Source organism: Hordeum vulgare, chromosome 6H, assembly GCF_904849725.1.
Source record: "Hordeum vulgare subsp. vulgare chromosome 6H, MorexV3_pseudomolecules_assembly, whole genome shotgun sequence".
Classification (NCBI taxonomy): domain Eukaryota; kingdom Viridiplantae; phylum Streptophyta; class Magnoliopsida; order Poales; family Poaceae; genus Hordeum; species Hordeum vulgare.
This window is the reverse complement of record NC_058523.1, coordinates 519,340,264-519,347,410: the sequence shown is the minus strand read 5'-3', so window position 1 is coordinate 519,347,410 and position 7,147 is coordinate 519,340,264.

Genomic DNA, 7,147 nt, shown 5'->3' with positions numbered 1-7,147 from the left:
TTTCTGTATTTTTATTTTGTTCAGTCAGGCTTCCTTCGGAGCTGATCCATCTAGACGACGATGACGAAAGGAGGTCGGAACCAGCTTTGGCGCCTGTCCCTGGGGTTATCCAACCTGCTCCCAACCCCGCCATTAGCGTGCCGCCGACTGAGACGATGGCCTTCACGGCGGAACTGACTGGAGCAGAGCTCGGGACGCCCACGGAGCTCGGGATGCCTAGAGCGCCTTCTGCCATACCGGGTTCGTCGACTGTTCACTATGATGCCCGACGCCTCCCGGAAGATCAAGTAGGAGCCGCCAAGGACGCCATGGTACAAGTGGAGCTGATGGTGGGCGAAGCCAAGGGAGCATATGACTCCGTTGCATCCGTGTACAAGAAGAGCTTGGAGCTTCGGGATGATATCCGAGTAAGTGCGCTAGTAAGTGTTTACATTCCTCTTGGTGCCCACTGGGGGTTTTGGCGAGATACTCGGATACAGTAGGTTAATTTTCCAGTGGGTTCACTCCGAGTGAACCCAGTGGGTGTAGTCCCCGAGACTTCTGCCGAGTGTTTGCACCGGCAGTTGTCTTTATATGTGTTTTCCATAATCTCTACAGATCAGAGCTGATCTGCCCGAATGGTACCAGTGGGGCACGCCGAGTGCACCCACTGGGTCTAGTCCCCGAGAGTAGTGTTACTCGGGTCGAGTAATAGTAATCTCATAGTGTTGTTGGTTTGCTATGGAGATCAATGGGACCGACCTGTTCGAGCTTCATACCAGTGGGGTCACTCTCAGTGAACCCACTGGGTGTAGTCCCCGAGACCGCTGTCGATTGCTTGCACCGGCAGGGGTCTGAAGAATCTTGAGTTTTGATTGTTTTGTCATATCTGTCGAGACTTTTTCCTTGTTGAATCTGGTTGATCCTCCCTTTGTGTCTCTTTGACAGAAGACTTGTGCAATGGGATCGGCCTATACTGCTCTGATGGCTGAGAAGACTCAACTTGCTGCCGGCTTTGAGGTAGCTGCGAATGATATGGCTGGCATGAAGAAGGCTCTCGCTGAACGAGAAAATCTTTGGAGGAATCTCGGGAGACTAACAAGGCACTGTTAGCCGAGTTAGAAAATGTGAAGAAGGAGAGATCTGAATGGGTGGGCTAGCTGAAGTCAATGAATGCTCGGTGCAAAGCGCACGAGAAATACGTCGGCGACTGGGCGAAGAAGATGGTCGCACTGCTTGGTGGTAAGTTGCTTGCCGAGTGCTCTTTGACTTTGGAGTTCACTCCGCGCTTATATTCTCCCTGTCTTTTCTTTGCAGATTTCTGTTGGGACGTTGAAGCCGAGACCGCCGAAATTGAACCGGCGCTTGGCCAACCGAATGTTCCACTCAGTGATGAAGCTAACCGGGACATGTTCCGACTGAATTCCCGCCTTAACAAGGTGGGTCCTTTCATTGGTTGCCTGAGAGAAGTTATCGGCCGAATTGACAAAGAGTTGTTGCCTGAAGATGACTCCCGGAATGAGATAGAGGGGTTGATGACTCGACTGGAGGATGTTCCAAGCAGAGTGCAGCCATGGAAGAAGTCTGCCGCTCGATGTGGCGCGGACGTGGCATTGTCTCTGGTCCGAGTGCATTGTAAGGAAGCCCGTGAAGACAAGCTGAAGACGTTGCAGGTCGCCAACACCAAGAAGCTTCGATTTGAAGACTTCATGGAGACCTTCCTTGACACGGCCACTCGGATTGCAGATGGAATCGACCTCGACACCTTCATGGAGCCTGCCAGCCCCAGCGATGCTTGATTGACTTTATGCTGAACGCGCATTTACCTCGGTATGCCGAGTGGAGCTTGTATTAAATTTTGGCCATTCTTGTTGGCCGGTACATTCGTGGCTGAGTGTGGATAAACTTGATTCACACCGAGCCGACTGATCGTTGAACTCAATTTGAATTCGAACCGGATCTTTTGCTCTTCTTTCGCTGAGTTTTTTTTGACACGATTTTGGGTCGTGGTTTTTGTTTAGGTGACTCAGCTAAGCCTCCGAGTGTAACTTGTGTGCCCACTCGGAGGAAGCTCTTTACTTAGGCAACTTTGGTTCGCAGCTAAGTCCTCGAGTGTGACTTGAAATGCACACTCGGAGCAAGTTGTTTGCTTAGGCGACGCTGGGTCGCAGCAAAGTCCCCGAGTGTGACTTTTGGTGCACACTCAGAGCAAGTTGTTTACTTAGGCGACTCTGGGTTGCAGCTAAGTCCCCGAGTGTAAATTTTAGTGCACACTCGGAGCAGGTTGTTTACTTAGGCGACTCTGGGTCACAGCTAAGTCCCCGAGTGTGAATTTTAGTGCACACTCAAAGCAGGTTGTTTACTTAGGCGACTCTGGGTCGCAGCTAAGTCCCCGAGTATGAGTTTTGGTGCACACTCGGAGCAAGTTGTTTACTTAGGCGACTCTGGGTCGCAACTAAGTCTCCGAGTGTGACTTTTAGTGCACACTTGGAGCGAGTTGTTTACTTAGGCGACTATGGGTCGCAGCTAAGTCTCCGAGTGTGAATTTTGGTGCACACTCGGAGCGAGTTGTTTACTTAGGCGAATCTGGGTCGCAGCTATGTCCCCGAGTGTGACTTTTGGTGCACACTTGGACCAAGTTGTTTACTTAGGTGACTCTGAGTCACAGCTAAGTCCCCGAGTGTGAGTTTTGGTGCACACTCGGAGCAAGTTGTTTACTTAGGCAACTCTGGGTCACAGCTAAGTCCCCGAGTGTGACTTTTGGTGTGCACTCGGAGCGAGTTGTTTACTTAGGCGACTCTGGGTCGCAGCTAAGTCCCCGAGTGTGACTTTTGGTGCCCACTCGGAGCGATTTGTTTACTCAGGCGACTCTGGGTCGCGGCTAAGTCCCCGAGTGTGACTTTTGGTGCACACTCGGAGCAAGTTGTTTACTTAGGCGACTCTGAGTCGCACCTCAGTCCCCGAGTGTGACTTTTGGTGCACACTCGGAGCAAGTTCTTTACTTAGGCGACTCTGGGTCGCAGCTAAGTCCCCGAGTGTGACTTTTGGTGCGCACTCGGAGCGATTTGTTTACTTAGGCAACTCTGGGTCGCAGCTAAGTCCCCGAGTGTGACTTTCGGTGCCCTCTCAGAGCGATTTGTTTACTTAGGCGACTCTGGGTCGTAGCTAAGTCCCCGAGTGTTACTTTTGGTGCACACTCGGAGAAAGTTGTTTACTTAGGCGACTCTGCGTCGCAGCTAAGTCTCCGAGTGTGACTTTGGGTGCACACTCGGAGCAAGTTGTTTACTTAGGCGACTCTGGGTCACAGCTAAGTCCCCGAGTGTAACTTTTAATGCACACTCGGAGCAAGTTGTTTACTTAGGCGACTCTGGGTCGCAGCTAAGTCTCCGAGTGTGACTTTTGGTGCACACTCGGAGTTAGTTTTTTAGACCAGAGTATGCAAAGGCGGAAGAATTTTGAATCGTCAAGAAATTAATCCGCTTTATATTACTTCGATGACATTTGTTCTTTACATTGTCTCTGTCGGCGGTCATGTGTAGAAGCGTTTCAGTAGATCTCCATTCCATGCTCGTGGCTCGTCCGTCTCCATGCCGAGGTTGTAGAGTCGATACGCTCCGTTGTTCAGCACCTTAGAAATGATGAACGGTCCTTCCCAGGCGGGAGCCAACTTGTGTGGTCTCTGTTGATCCACTCGGAGCACCAGGTTGCCTGCTTGGAACGTGCGGCTCCTAACGTGCCGCGCATGAAATCGCCGCAGATCTTGCTGATAAATTGTTGAACGGATCAATGCCATCTCGCGCTCCTCTTCTAAAAGGTCTACTCCGTCTTGCCTGGCTTGCTCTGCTTCGGCTTCGGAGAAGAGTTCGACTCGTGGAGAGTTGTGAAGCAAGTCACTCGGAAGGACTACCTCTGCTCCATAAACGAGGAAAAACGGGGATCGTCCTGTCGATCTATTCGGAGTTGTTCGGAGACCCCACAGCAGCGAAGGCAGCTCGGTGACCCATGCGCCGGCGGCATGTCCAACTTCCCGCAGGGGTCGAGGCTTCAACCCTTGAAGAATGAGTCCAATCGCCCGCTCCGCTTGTCCATTTGTTTGGGGATGCACAATGGATGCAAAATCCACTCGGATACCTTGGCCTGCACAAAAACCTTTGAACTCGTCCGAGTCGAAGTTTGTGCCATTGTCGGTGATTATGCTGTGTGGAACCCCGTATCTGGCGATGATGTCTCTGATAAATTTGACGGTCGTAAGGGCGTCAAGCTTCTTGATTGGCTTGGCTTCAATCCACTTGGTAAACTTGTCGACTGCTACCAGCAGATGGGCGAATCCTCCTTGGCCTGTTCTGAATGGTCCGACTGTATCTAATCCCCATACGGCGAATGGTCAAGAAAGGGGAATTGTCTTCAGCGCAGACGTTGGCTTGTGGAACTTGTTTGAATAGAACTGACAACCTTCGCAATGGTCGATTATATCTTTTGCCATTTCATTCGCCTGCAACCAGAAGAAACGAGCTCTGAATGCTTTGGCGATGATTGCCCTTGAGGAGGCATGATGGCCGCAGGTTCCCGAGTGAATTTCTTCCAAAATTAACCGACCCTCCTCAGAGAGATACACCGCTGAAGGACGCCTGAAACACTTTCTCTGTATAACTGGTCATCAACGACGGTGAAGGACTTCGACCTGCGAACGATCTGCCTAGCTTAGACCTCGTCTTCCAATAACTCTTGCCTCAGGATGTAGGCAATGAATGTCACGGTCCATTCGGGAATGACAGCTAGAATCTCCATGACCAGGTCAACCACAGCGAGAACCTCGACTTCAGTCTGATCTGTTGAGCTCTTCGGTTGCACAGGTTCCTGTGTAAAAGAATCTTCTTTTACCGAGGGGGGTGTAGGTGCTTGAGGCACACATCACTCGGGACAGGTCTCCGTGTGGATCCAAGTTTTGCCAATTCATCTGCTGCTTGGTTTTTCAGTCGGGGAACATGGTGAAGTTCCAGACCTTCGAACTTCTTTTCGAGCTTTCTTATTGCGTTGCAGTATGCAGTCATGGTGGAGTTCCTTACATCCCACTCCTTCATTACTTGATTAACCACTAGATCTGAGTCGCCATAGACCATCAGGCGACGAACGCCGACTGTGATGGCCATGCGCAACCCGTAAAGGAGAGCTTCATACTCTGCTTCGTTGTTGGAAGAATCAAAATGGATCTGCAACACATACTTGATTTTATCACCTTTCGGGGATATGAGCACTACGCCGGCGCCGGATCCATTCAACATCTTAGACCCATCGAAGAACATGGTCCAATGAGCCGAGTAGATGTGAGTCGGTTGCTGTTGTTCTACCCATTCTGCTATGAAGTCAGCAAGAGCTTGAGACTTTATAGCTTTCTTGGCTTCGAACTTGATGTCGTAGTATAGCATCTCCATTGCCCACTTTGCCACTCGGCCTGATGCATCCCGATTGTGGAGAATTTCCGACAACGGAGCATCAGATATGACAGATACCGAGTGGTCTTGGAAATAATGAGCCACCTTCTTTGCAGTCATGTAGATCCCATAAATAAGCTTTTGATAATGGGGATACCTCTGCTTGGAAGGAGTCAAGACTTCAGAAACATAATATACTGGCCGCTGAACCTTGTACGCTTTGCCTTCTTCTTCGCGTTCGACTGTCAGAACGGTGTTGACGACCTGATTTGTAGCCGCGATGTACAGAAGAAGGGGTTCTTTACTGAGCGGAGAAGTCAGAACCGGCTGGGTGGAAAGCAGGGCTTTGAGGTCGTTGAATGTGGTTTGGGCTTCGTCTGTCCACTCAAAGGTATCCGACTTCTTCATGAGTCGGTACAGAGGTAACGCCTTCTCGCCGAGTCGAGCGATAAACCTGCTCAAAGCCGCTAGGCAACCTGTCAGCTTTTGTACGTCATGTACTCTTACCGTCCGCTCCATTCGAACAATGGTCCCGATCTATTCGGGGTTGACATCGATCCCTCGTTCGGAAACGAAGAAACCGAGTAACTTCCCGCTGGGAACGCTGAATAAAGACTTGGCTGGGTTGAGCTTGATATCGTACCTACTTAGGTTGGCGAATGTTTCTGCCAAGTCAGTCCGCTGGTCGGAACCTTTGCGTGACTTGACTATGATATTGTCCATATATGCCTCCACATTTTGACCAATCTGGTCTAGGAGTCATTTTTCGATCATTCGCATAAAAGTTGCTCCTGCATTTTTCAAACCGAATGGCATAGTGATGTAACAGAAGCACCCAAATGGGGTGATGGAAGATGTTTTTAATTCATCTGGACCATACAGACGGATCTGATAATAGCCCGAATAGGCATCAAGGAAGGATAAGCGCTCGCAACCCGCAGTCGAATCAACGATTTGATCAATGCGGGGGAGCGAGAAGTGGTCTTTCGGACAGACCTTATTAAGGTGCTTGAAATCAATGCACATACGGAGAGACTTGTCCTTCTTGGGCACCATGACAACATTAGCGGGCCACTCGGAGTGGTGTACCTCGCGAATGAAGTTGGCTGCCAAAAGTTTAGCTACCTCCTCTTCGATTGCTTTTCTCTTGTGCGCGGCGGACCGACACAAGCGTTCTCGGACGGGCCGAGCGGCAGGATCCACATGCAGTCGGTGCTTAGCCAACTCCCTGGGTACACCTGGCATGTCAGCAGGTTTCCATCCAAAAATGTCCCAGTTCTCACGGAGGAATTGAATGAGCTCGGCTTCCTATTTTGGATCTAGGGTGGTGGAGATGTTTGTTGGGGCGGCATTGGCATCCGTCGGGTGGACGCTTACTTTCTTCGTGTCTCCCGCCGACTGGAATGCGGACTCGGAAGCTAGCTTCTTTGAACGCATCAGGTCGGCGAGGTCGGCAATCTTCTTGTACTCATCCAACTCGAGTATAACCATCTGATGGTCTGCAATTCTCTACCCCTGCTGCAGACACTCCTCGGCCCGCTGCCGATTGCCTGTGACAGTAATCACGCCTTTGGGACCAGGCATCTTCAGCTTCAAATATACATAACATGGACGGGACATGAAACGTACGTATGCCGGACGGCCCAGAATGGCATGGTATGCACTCTGGAAGTCTACCACCTCGAATGTTAACTTCTCTTTGCGGAAGTTCTTGTCGGAGCCGAAAACGACATCCA